This window comes from Manis pentadactyla, chromosome 4, assembly GCF_030020395.1.
Source record: "Manis pentadactyla isolate mManPen7 chromosome 4, mManPen7.hap1, whole genome shotgun sequence".
Taxonomy (NCBI): Eukaryota; Metazoa; Chordata; class Mammalia; order Pholidota; family Manidae; genus Manis; species Manis pentadactyla.
The window spans coordinates 148,166,740-148,184,759 of NC_080022.1; the positions used below are offsets into that span (position 1 = coordinate 148,166,740).

At 38.9% G+C, this 18,020-nt stretch overlaps 1 long non-coding RNA gene across 1 annotated transcript; it reads left to right on the top strand.

Moving 5' to 3' along the window:
* The first annotated feature begins 2,665 nt into the window (after positions 1 to 2,665).
* Positions 2,666 to 8,083, top strand: LOC130683485 (uncharacterized). The gene is made up of 4 exons (XR_008997252.1): positions 2,666 to 3,243; positions 4,043 to 4,123; positions 6,904 to 6,975; positions 7,546 to 8,083. It is a non-coding gene; the product is annotated as an uncharacterized LOC130683485 (long non-coding RNA).
* The last annotated feature ends 9,937 nt before the right edge of the window (positions 8,084 to 18,020 follow it).

Consider the following 18,020-nt stretch of genomic DNA (forward strand, 5'->3'; position numbering starts at 1 on the left):
GACAGGAAAGATCTGAATGGAAACAGCAGAGATCACCGTCCCTAAATTAATAGGTGTTTAGGTGATACCATTATCGTTATTCAGGTCTCCCCCACATGTAGAAATTGGTCCTATACGTAAATAGTTGTAATTATTTTGCATTTGATTCAGAAGTAACCTTTCCGTTTTTCAGAATTCTCAGTGACAATGAGTTGAGTGAATTACATAAGGACTCATTTGAAGGCCTGCTATCCCTCCAGTATTTGTAAGTTAGTTACTCACACTTATTTATGAGCTTTTAGTTATATTATCTATAACATAAATAAGGGGTTCAAATTAGACAATTTCTATAATTTCTCCCAACAATAAAAATTTATAATTCTGTAAGTCTGTGTAGGGAGGGCACTAGCCACTCTCTAGCATTAAATACCTCCTATGTGTTTTCAATTTTTTAATTATATGGACAAGCTATAGATAGAAAAACCCTTCAGTTACAGAGGAAAAGTGGTAATGAGGTCTGAGCAATTACAGACACCCATAGGAGCCTTGGTATGTAAGTGTTCCTATGCCCTCTGTTTATATTAACATTTAGTTTATGGCCTATGGATCAAATCCAGCCCATGGTCCATTTTTATACAGCCCATAAAAGGAAAAAAGAAAAGAAAGAAAGAAAAACATGCAACAGAGACTCTATGTAGCCTGAAAAGCCTAAAATACTTACTTTCGAGCCTTTACAGAAAAGATTTGTAAAAGTTGGTTTAGTGAGATGAGAGGAATTAAAGGTAACCATATTGTCACCTAAAAGACAAGAAAATATAGAATACTTATATTAATGTGAATGCCATTAACCCAGAATATTTTTATAATTTAATCTAAATTAACATTGAAACATTAAGTACTTAAGTAGATGATTTATGTAAACAACATTATCAAGAATATAGTTACCTAGAGAAGAGACTGGTGTTTAGGATTTCAATGCAGGGATTGTTATACCAATATTAAAAAACAGATATTTGAAGTGGTGATTAACTGATATAGTTGGAAATGTCTACATCTACACTAAATAAGCATATCAGAAATGGCCCTAACTTCTCTAATTCCAACTAAAAATCTCTCCAGTCTCATTGTCAAGGAAGTAATGCCTACATAGTACTTCTTTTTGTTTAGAAGTAAGGAGATACTATGTTGCTATAAAAGGTCAATTTTTGATCTTTGTCTTTTGCTTGCAGAACTATATATGTCATCCTTATTACGCTCATTAATGATGCTCTTTTGCAAAAAGATTCTTCTTGCAAATATAGAAACCTAAGGGAGTCAGATATAAAGGGTCTTACATGACAATAAAAATAGTCCTTTGAGTTTTCAAACCTTTCAAGCCGCAAGGGACACTTTTGTATTGATCTTCTTAGGTACCTCTGCCATCTGGGCTCCAAACCTTCCGAACACAAGTGAGATAACTGCTCAGTGGATTAGGCCCTTCATTGCTTCTATTGTAAAATGTTTTGTAAGCTAAGTATTTCATTATCATAAGTATTGTCATTACTTAAAAAAATGCCAATCAATAAAAAGGCAAAAAAGTATATGACAACCACTGTGCCTAGTATTATAGGCACAAAAGTGGGTAAGATAGGGTTCCTATCCTTCTAGAAACTCATGATCTCACAGGGGAAATGCACTTGCCAGCTCAGACCACCGTGTATAAGCACTGAGTGAATGACAAAGTGCTGCAGAGGCACAGAAGAGGGAGCTATTTGAAAAGCCATTTATTTTTAAATGATTCCTTTTCTTCTACTCCCCAGCTCTTCATTCATTTTATAAATATTTGAGTTTATGTCCATGTGTCAGTTTTAAACATGGTAGACAATGCAGGTAAGTAAGACCTTGTCCATACTTTAAGGGAGTTTATACTCAGAGGAAACGGGGTGTAAAAATAACTATATTAAAAAGAGGAAATGGATATGGGCAGTGAGAGATATGAATTGTTCGCGAAGCACAAAAGCGGGGAAAAAGACTTCAAGTTAGAAAAAAAGATGCTACAAGAGCAACGCTGTTAGAGCAGCATCTTGAGGGGCTTTTGGGTATCATCAGACAGACATCTTGGGAAGAATAAGTTTGCAAAGAAGAGTGGCAGAAAGGCAGCACAAGGGAAAAATACCTTGTCCTATAGAGTACATCGGGTGTTAGGGCCAGACCTTCTGGGGTTTCGAAGGCCAAGCCAAGGGTAACAAGCTGTCATATTATCTCGGCAGCACTCTAGGACAAACTTCAGCCTGCTGGAAGATCACTTGGAGGGCTTCTCACAGCACAAGCACCCACCCCACAGTTACTGATTCAGTTGGTCCCGAGTAGGGCTGAGAATTTACATCTTTGATAAATTCCCAAGCGATGCTGGTATTTGAGAACCACTCATGGAGAGTTAATGTGGTGACTTTGTGCAGGACCGATTAGAAAGGAATGAACCAGAGGCAGACATACCCTGCAGAAGAGTTAATACGCATCTAGGTGAAAAGTGAGGGATTAAGCCTGAACCAATAGAAATAAGAGTCACCTGTAATAGACAAGAGTGAGTGATTTAAAATAAAAATCCAACAGCATGTTCTTGTTTTTTGTTGTCCCACCACTGTACAACTGAAGCAGTTAAATTCATGGAATATTAAAGCAATGGAAACCAAAAAGGAGCTTCCGTTAAAATAATAGAAAGTATAATTCTGAATTAGTTCAAAGTAATTATAATTAGAGGAGTAACTTCCTTTCAAATTTTGTGAAAGAGCATCTTTTATTTTTTCTGGTGCTGAAATGACCTAGAAAGAATAAAACCAGGAAGGTTTGTAAATGTGAGAATATTCCTTTCAATATTGGAAATTATATATGGAGATAAAAGCTTTTGAGCTCCTACTATGGAATTTGATAGGACCACAAAAGTTGATCTAATCAGTCCTTCTGCTTTCAGGAAGGATTATCTCAACAATCTCTCAAGATCTATGGTTGTATATTTTATTTATGAAGATAATGAAAGTGAGACTTGGGTGAGGGCAGGGATAGGAGCTCTGGAAGGTTCACATAATAATTTCTAAGGTTTAGAGTTTAGATAAGAGCTACTTATTCAATGTGATTATTCTAACCTCTACTAGTTATCTCTGCTAATTAGATATCTGATAGCTGAGACAATATTTTTCCTTTTCCTTTTCCTAGAGATTTATCCTGCAATAAAATACAGGCTATTGAAAGACTTACATTTGAATCACTACCTTTTCTGCAGTTTATGTAAGTTACAAATACAATTCAATTATGTTTGGAATTTTTATAAACTTAATTGTAAACCTCTTTGTTATTCATTTTGAAATATTGAAATATTTTAAATGGAGAGCTACTAAAATTATGTGCCCACATCCTTTTTGTGTCTAGGAAACACTGGTGTAAGAATTATCATATGGATCAGAGTGACTCATTCTAGAGCAGGGGTCCTCAAGTAGGGTAATTTTGTGCCCAGGCGACACTAGGCTGTGTCTGGACACATTTTGGTTGTCAGAACTGTAGCTATGCTGCTGGCATCTGGGGGGCAGAGGCCGGAGATGCTGCTCAACAGCCTACAGTGCCCAGAACAGTGCCCACAGCAAGGATTATCCAGCCCAGAATGTCTACAGTGCAGTCATGGAACCCTTTTCTAGAGAATTAAGGATCACTTAGATGAGTGTGTTCTGAGCACTTATTCCTTTGTATCTAGCAATACATGTATAAACATGAAAGTATAAATCTTTCATACAAACATTTTATTTATTTTATTCATATTTTCTGTAATAATACCACTGATACCAGGAAAAAACCAAGATATCAATTAGGAATCCATCTTTCTCTTTTTTATAAAACAAGTATACTTGATAGACAATCTTTTTTTTCATACAAATGTTAAAAATAAAACAAATATCTTCCATAGTGAGACTTCTTTAGTGTGCGAGGAAGTATTGAGGTTATGTTTCATCATATATAGATTAGAAACCTTGCCAAAGGATAAATGTTCTGAAATAATTTTTTTCTTCCTTTTCTTGTATCTTCTTTTTTGTAGAAATCTTGGTTGCAATCTAATTACAGAACTGAGCTTTGGAACATTTCAGGCCTGGCATGGAATGCAGTTCTTACACACATTGTAAGTGAAATAGAAGATGAATATGTGTAAAAAAAATGATGTGTAGAAACATGATACAGTTACTGGTTAGCAGTGGGTAAGCTCAGTATGAGCTCTGAAAAATTGTGTTAAGATCCATTTTTTTGCAATGAGGAAATGAAGGTACAGAGAGAGGGGCCAGAGACATGTCTGAGTCATACATGGCAGGCTCCGCTTTCCTGATCTTTCGCACAGGCAACAACCGCACTCCAGCATATAACACCCATGCTAGCATTGTCACGGGGATCCACGACTGTGATGCCCTCCATGGTGGGTGGGCCTCCCAAATCCACTTCTGAACCTAACTGTTTCCTGATCTTGGAACACAGTGCTGAAAGAACTAGGTTTAGCACAAAGTTCTCCAGGGAGCAAATGGTGTCGGTGCTTCCTCAGCCATCAGTTTCTTTTAAATGAAAGGAGTTCTGAAAACTTGCCACAGGGATATTCTCTCCCCAGTCACCCAGAAAAATACCTTTCAAACTGTGTTCACCTCTGATGTGCATTATCTGTGAGCAGCAGGAACCTTTGAGGAATGGAAAAAGATGTTTGTGTTAAGCTGTCTGTCCTGTGCAAAATAGTCATAAAGAAAATACATTGCTGTAGCCTCATTCCATAAACTTTCTTTCCTGACTATCCAATAAGGAATGGGGCTTTTCCTCCCTTTTGCTTGAGTGCTCTGTGACACAGGCAAATCACTGGGTTTCATAGTTTTCAGTGAATCAATCTTGCGTTTCTTTGGCTAAATTTTTTCCTAAGACTTATTCTTTGTGGTGCTGTTATACTCAGAATTGTTTTCTCAATTTCATTTTTGGATTGTTCACTGCTAGTGTACAGAAATACAGCTAATTTTTGCTTACTCATTTTGTCTTCCACAACCCTGCTGACCTCATTGATTAGTGCTAATGGTTTTCTTCTAGATTCTTAGGAATATGTCTCGTGGGCTTCCAGTTTCCCAGGAATGTGTTGGAGCCTTTCAAAGTCTCTGTGAACATCTCCTCCCTCAGCTTGTCCTTTTACGCTTTTTGGTTCGGCTATTTTTTGTCCACTGCCTCACACACCTACCACATTAAACCATTTACCTGTGATTGTTTTAAAAAATGCCCCCCTGAGGAGAGGCTTTTAGCACTAGGCAGCTCCCAGTCAGGTCAAAGACAAGCCTTTCAGGTAAGGTCCTCCAGGGAACCACCAGACAGTAACATGGAGACAAGTCTTTGGGAAGGAGGCTCTGAAGGAACTCGGGCTGTATTTCAAAGGAACCACTGGATGGAGAGCAAAGGACTAGAAGAAGTTAAAGCAACACAGGTCTCACTGTTTGTAGAGAAATTAATGTTTTTCTTGAATAAATGCTCCCCACATTGCTGTAAGCCCACTGATTAAATATCCAGAGTTCGGAAAAAGCTGGTTTGGCCATTTCTGCTAGTTTTTTTTTTTTTTTTGCTTTTATAGGATAAATTTTCAGATGTCCTTACTCCATCATTTTCACTGATTCTCCTGCAACATGGTTTTCAGTCTCTAAAGTCTCAATGACCACAGGCTAATTAGATATTTAAGCATGGGAGATGATTAGGGAAAATGAATAAAAAGAGAAAATATAATTCTCATAGAGGTTTCCCAGATGGGTAGATCACGTTTGAAAAGCTATTTCTGTATTTAGTGCTGTCAAAATTGAGGTTAAAGTAAAAGGTGTCTTAAATCCCTTTTTCCCATACAAGTTAAACCCAGGCTTTGGAACCAGAACTGAGTTCAGATTTCAGCTCTGCTTCTTAGTACTAGCTTGATGATTTAGGACAAGTTATATAACCTCTCTTTACCTCAGTTTCCTCACTTGTAAAATGGGATAATAATAATAATAATAATAATAATATGTATCACACAAGGTTATTGTGAGGATTAAATGTGAAAAGCTAATCAAGATGCCTGGCAGCCCAATAGATAATAGTTGTGATAATAATATTCTGCAAAATGCACTAATGATTCTTGAGTAAAGTTAATTTACAGGAAGATATTCCCTTTTTGTTTTTTTTTTTTTTTTGGTCTGTTGTTTGTTTTAAAGAATGGAGAAGAAAATCTCAGCATTTTGGAATAAAAATTTGCATCAAAAAAATTTGTTCATTTTATTGATGTGTAAGCAAAATTTTATTTATTTATTCAAAAAAATTTTATTAAATACCTAGTAAACACCAGGCACCATGTCAGGCACAGGAGTGACACTGACAGTAAAGTGTGGTTCCTGCCTTCAAAGAGCTGACAATCCAAGAGACTAAGTGAACAGGTGATTGCGTGCAGTGTAGCCAAGGCTGTGATGGGAGCAGGGGTTTTACCACCTCCTCTCAGGTTTATCCCTTTCTCTTTGGGTCCAAAAGCAAGGAACTGGTCCTGCTGTCTCTGCGTGGTTTAAACTGTGGAACTGTTTTAATTTCCAGAACTGAAAGAAAAGCACCTTGGATTATGGAGGACCTAGGAATACCATTTCCTTCAGAGCAAGGGGATTTCCTCCCAGCATAGTCACTTTGTGGGATTCTCGATCTGATAAGTCTTTGCTTTCCACTTTTTTCTGTGTTTTCCTCTTTCTCTTCTCCCCTTTATCATCTAGAGACCTAGGTATGTAGTTCCCAAAGCAAGAGTGCTTTACAGACTCTAAGTGTGATTTATAGGTAAAGACAGATAACGATTTTTTCTTTTAACCTTTAAGTCCTATACCAAAAAAAAATGTATATGTTTCATGAAATGCAGATAATTTTAATTCCATTGCATTTTTTCAGAAACCTCAGTCATAATCCTCTGACAACTGTTGAAGATTCTTACTTTTTCAAATTGAGAGCATTAAAATATTTGTAAGTATTGCAACAATCTCGTGGTTTATCAGATGATTTCTGCTCTTTTACTTTCATCAAAGATTATGTATTTTGCATTTTGGCTAAAAAGGAATAATTTGAATTTTACCTGGGTTATTGAAATAAGAGTTTTGGGCAAAGAAAGGATTAAGAAAGAATGTATATGTGCAAGACAAACTATCAGAGAAAGAGAGTGGTGCTGACGAATGCACATAAATATGGAATGTGCAGATGCATGTAGAAATATAACTTATCCCAGAAAGCAAAGAGGAATAAGGTGTATTTAAAAAAAATAAATAATCTAGAGTGGTGGGTGCAGGTGAGAATGAGAAGCAGGGCGATGACAAAAAGATCGTAGTGTTCAGGGCCAAGGTCATTAATTTGATGATGCAAATAAATTTAAATTTCTTCAGTAATTTCTCTCTGGAATTATCATCTGTGGCAAGTAAACTCGAGCTGCCTAGATAGAGAAGCCAAAACTGAGGTAATAATGTGTCATTAAGTATCTTTTTAAGTATAGAGCTTTTGTCTTTGGGTTCGTATCATAAACGTTTGTGCTTTTTCCTTCAGAGACATGGGAAAAACCCAAGTGACACTTAAAACAGTTGAGAGCATCGTCATGATGAGCCCCAAGTTAGAAAAACTGTAAGTTGGTTTTTCTTATATTTATTTTCATTTAGTTGATTTTTTAAAGTTTCATTATTTTACTAAGTCAGGCTTATTGAAGTGTGATTTTCATGTAATCAAATTTGCTTTCTAAGAGTACAGTTTGATGGATTTTAACAACTGTATAGTTATGTAACCACCACCATTTGAAATGCAGAACTCGTGTGACTCCAGAAAGGCCCCTCATGGCGGTTTGCAGGCAAACCCCTTCTCCCATCACCAGCCCCCCGGCCACCACCAGTCTGATTTTCATCTCTGCAGTTTTTGCCATTTCCAGAAGGTCTTCTCAATGAACTCATATCGCATGTAACCTGTTGTGTTGGCTCTTTTTACTTAGCATAATCTTTTTGCGGGTCATCCATGTTGTCACAGCTGTCCCTCCTTTTTACTGCTGAGTAGAGTTCCATACCAGTCATCAATTAATGAACATTTGAGTTGTTTCTAGTTTTGGCTATAAAAAGCTATGATAAACATTCACATGCAGGTTTTTGTGCTAGGTATGTATTTAACTTTTGAAGAAACTGCTAAGCTGTTTTCTAAAGTAGTTGCACCACTTTGCATTCCAGAAAGCAGTGCATGAGAGTTGGCTGTTGCTCCACATCTTCACCTGATCCTTATATTCAGTATTTTACAAATGTTAGCCTTTCTTGGAGGTGTGTGGTTGTGTCTCATTGTGGTTTTGATTTGCATTTCTCTAATAGATCTCTAATCTCTGATGATGTTGTCTATACATGTGCAGACATCTTCTTTAATGACATGTCTGTTCAAACCTATTTTTAATTGGAGATTTATCTTACTGTTGATTTTTAAGAGTGCTTTATATATTCTGGAAAAAGTCCTTTCTCTCAGATACGTGTTTAGCAAATATCCTCTCTCAGGTTATAGCTTGTCTTCATTCTATTTAAAGTATCTCTGAAGACCAGAAGTCTTTAATTTTTGAATTTTGATTAGCTCTAGTTTAGTAATTTTTCATATAGGATTTGTGCCTTTTTTGTGTGTTATCTAAGAAATCTTTGTCTGGGAACCCATTGCCAGTCCAAAGTCACAAAGATTTTTCTCTTCTGTTTTCTTTTAATAAGTTGAATACTTGTTGGTTAATTAATTTAGGTCTATCTGTGGTCCATTTTTATTAGTTCATTTTCACACATAATGTGAGATAAGGGTCAAATTTCATTTTTTATCTTTGCAGTTTAAAAAAATGTTTCTGTAGGGCTTTTGACAATTTATTACACAACTTACTGCACCTTAAATTGTGCCATCCCCCTCCAGTATGGCAAGGTAACAGAAATTTGGTATTATGCTAAGGCGAACTGATGGCCTTACATAAGATTACTATGGGAAAGGCCCTGCATTTAGCAGTCTGCTCTCACCATTTTTGTCAGGTCAGCTGAGAAATGACTGTCTTCCCCTCACCGTCAGATCTACTGGCCACTGCTCTAGCCTCGTCTTCCTCAACGTCCCACAGCGTCTGCCAGTCAGTCTGTCTCTTGTCAGCTACATGCCTTCCTCTCTGGGTATCCAAATAATTTCCCTATATACTTAAAATACTAATAGCACACTGAAGAAATTCCTATGCATAATGTTATCTAATGAAGAGTTGATATTCAAATTTCCTCAGTTGGCTCCATTATATCATTTATTTCTAACAGATCAGTGTCACCCAGTTCTAATCCCTATCAGCTTCATTCTAGGCCTACGATACCCACTTCCATTCTTACCCTACTGTTAGGCATCTCTGTCCTCCTGTTTGTTTACAGTATTCAAGAACAGCGGTTGGCCAGCTCATCCCTACCCAACTTCACAGGCCATATGTTCCAAGAACTCCTTTTGCACAGCCCTGTGGGTGAATAAGTTACATAGTGAACAGTACAAGGGCAGTCATCACAGAAACTTTCGGTTTTGCTCATGCATTATGAACTCTAAACAGTCAGTTCAAATATGAATACTCATTTGGTTTTTATACTTGATTTATATGTGGATACCACATTTCTCTCTTTATTATTATTATTTTTAATAAAATGCTGAAGTGGTAGGTAGATGCAAGATAAAGGTAGAAAACATAGTTTAGTGTTGTAAGAGAGCAAATGTAGATGATCAGGTGTGTGCCTGTAGACTATGTGTTAATCCAAGCTAGACAAGGGCAATAAAACATCCACATATGCAGAAGATTTCTCTCAGAACGGGGGGGTGAGGTTCTAAGCCTCACCTCTGTTGATCCCCAATTTCTCACCTGATGACCCCCCTGCGACTGTGCCTGTCTTAGGTTGTTCCTCCCTTGAGGAATCTTACCCGTCTCTGGCTAACCAGTCATCTTCCGGAGCCATACAGGGAAATGTAAAGTTGGTAAGTGAGAGAGAAGCCTTATTGTTTGAAAAGGTTAGCTTTTTATTTCTTTGCATATTTATGCCCTGTAGCTTCTATGCCCAGCATTTGTCTTGAGGTATCTTTACCACTTGGAAGAATTATGATACTCAGTAAATTTGATATGAGGCACGAATTCTATTTAAGGGTTGTAATTAGGAAGGAAGAAGAAAAGCTATAGAAGTAGCAGGCGGAAGAAAACGTGGGAAGATTGATTATTTCTTTGACCTATCTTCTTGTAGAGTAACTTCAGCATGTATAGGTTTTAAGCTACTACTTAAATTGCGCACACACATTAACATAAGAGGAGTATAGTTACATTACCAAAGCATATCTGTAATTACCAGCCATCTCCAGTGAAACCAAGAAAACCAGTTAGGCACCTTAGGCATTTGTGAAAACTTATCTATGATATGGTGGATATTGTCCAACTGAACTTGAACAGTCTGAGAGAAATCAGACAAATTAAAACAACCCATTCCTGGGGAATGTTCACATGCCATATGTTCTTTTAACAGTAAATAGTCTGTAGTTGTAAGATTTTGGAGCGCTACAATTTGCACTTCTCCTAATTCTTGGTTGAGTTCCAACAGTATAGATCCAGTCAAATTTGTTGTTTTACTGTATGCACAGGCCAGCTTAGATATCTCCTTCATTCCCATGGCAAGACCAGGAGCTGGTGGGATGAGTGCATCTACAGCTGTAGCAGTGCGTGGATCTTTGTTGGGGTTTTTTGATGATCATCTTCTGGCATGGGTCTTCCAGAGAGTGCTGATGTTGGAAGTTCTCTTTCATATCGTATCTTAGTTCATTTTCGGGGTAGCCCAATTAGGCTTTGATCTTCTGTATAAACGCAAACAGACCCTTTGCCTACACTTTTATATGCCCTTTATACCCTTGTGTAGAACTCATTGGAGGTTACCACACAGGAACTGCCCTTTTTGTTTTGTTTTGTTTTTTTTTTTTTTTGGTATCACTAATCTACACTTACATGACGAATATTATGTTTACTAGGCTCTCCCCTATAAACCCCTTTACAGTCACTGTCCATCAGAATAGCAAAATGTTGTAGAATCACTACTTGCCTTCTCTGTGTTGTACAGCCCTCCCTTTTCTCCTACCCCCCCATGCATGTTAATCTTAATACCCCCCTACTTCTCCCACCCCCTTATCCCTCCCTACCCACCCATCCTCCCCAGTCCCTTTCCCTTTGGTACCTGTTAGTCCATTCTTGAGTTCTGTGATTCTGGTGCTGTTTTGTTCCTTCAGTTTTTCCTTTGTTCTTATATTCCACAGATAAGTGAAATCATTTGGTATTTCTCTTTCTCCGCTTGGCTTGTTTCACTGAGCATAATACCCTCCAGCTCCATCCATGTTGCTGCAAATGATTGAATTTGCCCTTTTCTTATGGCTGAGTAGTATTCCATTGTGTATATGTACCACATCTTCTTTATCCATTCATCTATCGATGGACATTTAGGTTGCTTCCAATTCTTGGCTATTGTAAATAGTGCTGCGATAAACATAGGGGCGCACTGATCTTTCTCATACTTGATTGCTGCATTCTTAGGGTAAATTCCTAGGAGTGCAATTCCTGGGTCAAATGGTAAGTCTGTTTTGAGCATTTTGATGTACCTCCATACTGCTTTCAACAATGGTTGAACTAACTTACATTCCCACCAGCAGTGTAGGAGGGTTCCCCTTTCTCCACAACCTCGCCAACATTTGTTGTTTGTCTTTTGGATGGTGGCAATCCTAACTGGTGTGAGGTGATATCTCATTGTGGTTTTAATTTGCATTTCTCTGATGACAAGCTATGTGGAGCATCTTTTCATGTGTCTGTTGGCCATCTGAATTTCTTCTTTAGAGAACTGTCTATTCAGCTCCTCAGCCCATTTTTTAATTAGATTATTTGCTTTTTGTTTGTTGAGGTGTGTGAGATTTATCAAATCTGTCATTTATGAATATATTCTCCGATACTGTAGGATACCTTTTTGTTCTATTGATGGTGTCCTTTGCTGTACAGAAGCTTTTCAGCTTGATATAGTCCCACTTGTTCATTTTTGCTTTTGTTTCCCTTGCCTGGAGAGATAGTTTCATGAAGAAGTCACTCATATTTATGTCCAAGAGATTTTTGCCTATGTTTTTTTCTAAGAGTGTTATGGTTTTATGACTGACATTCAGGTCTTTGATTCATTTCGAATTTACTTTTGTGTGTGGGGTTCAACAGTGATCCAGTTTCATTTTCTTACATGTAGCTGTCCAGTTTTGCCAGTACCATCTGTTGAAGAGACTGTCATTTCCCCACTGTATGTCCATGGCTCCTTTATCATATATTAATTGACCATATATGTTTGGGTTAATGTTTGGAGTCTCTATTTTGTTCCACTGGTCTGTGTCTCTGTGCTTGTGGCAGTACCAAATTGTCTTGATTACTGTGGCTTTGTAGTAGAACTTGACGTTGGGGAGCAAGATCCCCCTCCACCTTATTCTTCCTTCTCAGGATTGCTTTGGCTATTCGGGGTCTTCGGTCGTTCCATATGAATTGTTGAACTATTTGTTCCAGTTCATTGAAGAATGCTGTTGGTAATTTGATAGGGATTGCATCGAATCTGTATATTGCTTTGGGCAGGATGGCCATTTTGACAATATTAATTCTTCCCAGCCAGGAGCATGGGATGAGTTTCCATTTGTTAGTGTCCTCTTTAATTTATCTTAAGAGTGTCTTGTAGTTTTCAGGGTATAGGTCTTTCACTTCCTTGGTTAAGTTTATTCCTAGGAATTTTATTCTTTTTGATGCTATTGTGAATGAAATTGTTTTCCTGGTTTCTCTTTCTATTAGTTCATTGTTAGTGTATAGGAAAGCCACAGATTTCTCTGTGTTAATTTTGTATCCTGCAACTTTGCTGAATTTCGATATTAGTTCTAGTAGTTTTGGAGTGGAGTCTTTAGGGTTTTTGATGTACAGTATCATGTCATCTGCAAATAGTGACAGTTTGACTTCTTCTCTACCAATCTGTATTCCTTGTATCTCTTTGTTTTGTCCAATTGCCGTGGCTTGGACCTCCAGTACTATGTTGAATAACAGTGGGGAGAGTGGGTATCCCTGTCTTGTTCCCTATCTCAGAGGAAAAGCTTTCAGCCTCTTGCTGTTAGCTGTGATGTTAGCTGTGGGTTTGTCGTATATGGCCTTTATTATGTTGAGGTACTTGCCCTCTATACCCATTTTGTTGAGAGTTTTTATCATGAATGGGTGTTGAATTTTGTTGAATGCTTTTTCAGCATCTAGGAGATGATCGTGTGGTTTTTGTACTTCCTTCCAAGATATTGGTCTGCAGTTTTCTTTTTTGGTGGGGTCTTTGCCTGGTTTTGATATTATGGTGATGTTGGCTATATAGAATGAGTTTGGGTGTATTCCCTCCTCTTCTATTTTTTGGAAAACTTTAAGGAGAATGGGTAGTATGTCTTCTCTGTATGTCTGATAAAATTCCGAGGTAAATCCATCTGGCCCGGGGGTTTTGTTCTTGGGTAGTTTTTTGATTACCGCTTCAATTTCATTGCTGGTAATTGGTCTGTTTAGATTTTCTGTTTCTTTCTGTGTCAGTCTTGGAAGGTTGTATTTTTCTAGGAAGTTGCCCATTTCTCCTACGTTTTCCAGCTTCTTAGCATATAGGTTTTCATAGTATTCTCTAATAATTCTTTGTATTTCTGTGGGGTCCATCGTGATTTTTCCTTTCTCATTTCTGATTCTGTTGATGTGTGTTGATTCTCTTTTTCTCTTAATAAGTCTGGCTAGAGGCTTATCTATTTTGTTTATTTTCTCAAAGAACCAGCTCTTGTTTTCATTGATTTTTTTCTATTGTTTTATTCTTCTCAATTTTATTTATTTTTTCTCTGATCTTTATTATGTCCCTCCTTCTGCTGACCTTAGGCCTCATTTGTTCTTCTTTTTCCAATTTCGATAATTGTGACATTAGACTATTCATTTGGGATTATTCTTCCTTCTTTAAATATGCCAGAATTGCTACATACTTTCCTCTTAAGACTGCTTTCGCTGCGTCCCACAGTAGTTGGGGCTTTGTGTTGTTGTTTTCATTTGTTTCCATATATTGCTTGATCTGTATTTTAATTTGGTCATTGATCCATTGATTACTTAGGAGTGTGTTGTTAAGCCTCCATGTGTTTGTCAGCCCTTTTGCTTTCTTTGTACAATTTATTTCTAGTTTCATACCTTTGTGGTCTGAAAAATTGGTTGTTAGGATTTCAATCTTTTTGAATTTACTGATGCTCTTTTTGTGAGCTAGTATGTCATCTTTTCTGGAGAATGTTCCAGGTGCACTTGAGAAGAATGTGTATCCTGTTGCTTTTGGATGTAGAGTTCTATAGATGTCTATTAGGTCCATCTGTTCTAGTGTGTTGTTCAGTGCCTCTGTGTCATTACTTATTTTCTATCTGGTGGATCTGTCCTTTGGAGTGAGTGGTGTGTTGAAGTCTTCCAAAATGAATGCATTGTGTTCTTTTTTCTCTTTTAATTTTGTTAGTCTTTGTTTCATATATGTTGGTGCTCCTGTATTGGGTGCATGTATATTTATAATGGTTATATCCTCTTGTTGGACTGACCCCTTTATCATTATGTAATGTCCTTCTTTATTTCTTGTTACTTTCTTTGTTTTGAAGTCTATTTTGTCTGATACTAGTACTGCAACCCCTGCCTTTTTCTCCCTGTTGTTGGCATGAAATATCTGTTTCCATCCCTTGACTTTTAGTTTGTGCATGTGTTTGGGTTTGAGGTGAGTCTCTTGTAAGCAGCATATAGATGGGTCTTGCTTTTTTATCCATTCTATTTCTCTGTGTCTTTTGATTGGTGCATTCAGTCCATTTACTTTCAGGGTGATTATTGAAAGATATGTACTTATTGCCATTGCAGGATTTAAGTTTGTGGTTACCAAAGGTTCAAGGTTAGCTTCTTTACTATCTTACTCTCCAACTTAACTCGCTTATTGAGCTATTATAAACACTGTCTGATGATTCTTTATTTCTATCGCTTCTTATTCCTTCTCCTCCATTCTTCATATGTTGGGTGTTTTGTTCTGTGCTCTTTTTAGGCCTGCTCCCATCTAGAGCAGTCCCTCTAAAATACCCTTTAGAGGTGGTTTGTGGGAGGCAAATTCCCTCAACTTTTGCTTTTGTGGGAATTGTTTAATCCCTCCTTCATATTTAAATGATAATCGTGCTGGGTACAGTATCCTTGGCTTGAAGCCCTTCTGTTTCATTGCATTAAATATATCATGCTATTCTCTTCTGGCCTGTAAGTTTTCTGTTGAGAAGTGTGATGATAGCCTGATGGGTTGTCCTTTGTAGGTGACCTGTTTTCTCTCTCTGGCTGCCTTTAATACTCTTTCCTTGTCTTTGATCTTTGCCATTTTAATTATTATGTATCTTGGTATTGTCCTCTTTGGGTTCCTTCTGTTGGGAGTTCTGTGTGCTTCTGTAGTCTGAGCAACTATTTCCTCCCCCAGTTTTGGGGAAGTTTTCAGCAATTATTTCTTCAAAGACACTTTCTATCCCTTTTTCTCCCTCTTCTTCTTCTGGCACCCCTATAATGCAGATATTGTTCCTTTTGGATTGGTCACCCTGTTCTCTTAATATCGTTTCATTTCTGGAGATCCTTTTGTCTCTCTCTGCATCAGCTTCTATGCGTTCCTGTTCTTTGGTTTCTAATGCATTGATGGCCTCTCGCATCCCATCCATTCTGCTTTTAAGTCCTTCCAGAGATTGTTTTATTTCTGTAGTCTCCCTCTGTACTTGCTCCTTTAGGTCTTGCATATTTCTCTGCAGATCCATCAGCATGTTTATGATTTTTATTTTGAATTCTTTTTCCGGGAGACTGGTTAAGTCTATCTCCGCAGGTCCTCTCTCAGTGGTTGTCTGGACTGTTTTGGACTGGACTAAATTCTTCTGCCTTTTCATGGTGATAGCAGTGGCTGTAGGCAGGTAGCAGGTGTGTCAGCTGGGAGAAGAAAGTCCTTTCCTGCTTGCTGGACACCTTGCCCTTCTCCACCGCCTGTGTTGGTTACCCGCACCCCTGGAGCAGCCACCGGTTTAATCCCCTAAGCTGCTGTGCGTGGGGTCTCTGTCAGAGCAGTACAGAGCCCTGCAGGGAGTGGCAGGTGCGTCAAGTGCGCTCCCCCATGAAAGTGCCGGCCCTGCTGTGCAGCTGTGTGCTGGCAGCAGCCTTTCTGGCTGGCCTGGGCGGCTGTGCATTGGGCTGGGATTCCATGCAGCTCCTGGGGTCACAGCCGCTCCTGGGCTGCTCCTCTGCCACTGCCACCGGCTCCCGCGGGCCACTCCCAGTCCCCCCTGGCGCTCCCGGCACACGTGGGCTGCTCCTGGGCCATTCAGTTGCTGCCACTGCAGGCTCACTTGGGCCTCTCCCCAGCCGTTTAGTCGCTGCCACCGTGGGCTTGCACGGTCCTCTCCCGGGCCCCTCTGGCGCTGCTGCCCCCAGTGCGTGCTGCCTCTGTCCCACTTCTGGGCTTATGTGTCGGTGTCCATGCCAGTTGGGGGAATGACTGGCAGGCTGCTTATTGCTATGAGGGGCTTCAGAGCTGCGCTGCCGCCCAGGGGGTTAGAGCGCTTAAAGTTCCCCGGGATTCCCAGCTGCTGGCTAAGTGTGCCAGGACGACTTTGTCTAGCTGTGGGGTCCCTATCTCTTTAAGACTTGCAGAAAGCACTCGCTTTTCTTTTTGTATCAGGGGTGCTGGTTGCGGGGACCTGTCCACAGGTTTTGCTTTTCCATTTCTGTAATATCCAGCACCCCATGCACCTTGTGTCTGCGTCCCGGGTGCAGATTTCTAGAGCTGGTTGTTTAGCAGTCCTGGGCTTTCACTCCCTCCCCGTTTCGACTCCTTTCTTCCTGTTGGGTTTTGGGATGGGGGAGCATTCGGGTTCCACCTGGCCGTGGCTTGTATTTTACCCACTTCGTGTGATGTTGAGTTCCAGCAGATGTAGATGTATCCTGGCTGTTGTACTGTATCCACTGGTGTCTCTTTTAGGAATAGTTGTATCGTATTTTCATAAATATACATGTTTTTGGGAGGAGATTTCTACTGAACTACTCACACCACCATCTTGGCTCCATCCTCTAATTGCATTATTTTTATCAATGCATTAAGAGTTCAACTCCCTACATTTCTTAGAACTACTCCTTTGCTAAAAGTCAGATTCTCAGTTACATTATTAAGCTAACAGTGACAGCGACCCGCATACTTAAAGGAACAAGAGAAAGGAACAGAACGGGAAAGAATAAACATTAGTGGCCACATGATGTGTACTGTGCTCTCTGCCTGGTGCTTAACCCCTGAATGAGAACTTACTCACACAAGTATTACAGTTCACAATCTGATTTTATATGCACTAGGTCTCATGTGCCCTGTGTCTTGTAGGACAAGTATAGATATGTTTTTGTTTATTTTGTTTCTGCAATTTTTATAGAGGAGTACAAGTAGTGCTATTTTATAAAATTTTTCTTTGGAACCTGAGTTTCTGGTTCTATAACCAGAAGCTGCTGCTCAGCCCTTCTAATGGATGGGAAGGCTCTTCTGTTCTTAGACTGTCCAACTCTAAATTTGCTCTGAACTCAAGCCTTTCTATCCCCAAAAACACTCAGGTGCTTTTAAGTATTTTTCTATATAGTAGGTTTTATTGGCACTAACCTGATGACTTCCAAAATGTGCTTTCATGCCCAGGTCGCTTGAATACAGGTCTCTGGGGCGGATCATAAAATGATCTGGGGCACATCACAAATAATACTTTGCTTCTTCTATAAATACAAGGTTGCTTATTAAAACATTTTTTTCTTGCCAGTTATATCATTCCCTTTTCCCACTAAAGGTGGGCAAAACAGGCATTTTCATTCTACTTTTATAGGTGAGGAAATATGAGATCCAAATGTTATATATTGTAGCCTAGTGCTCAGGTCTGCTAGCCTCGTTTTGGGGCTCTCTGCAAGCCCATGC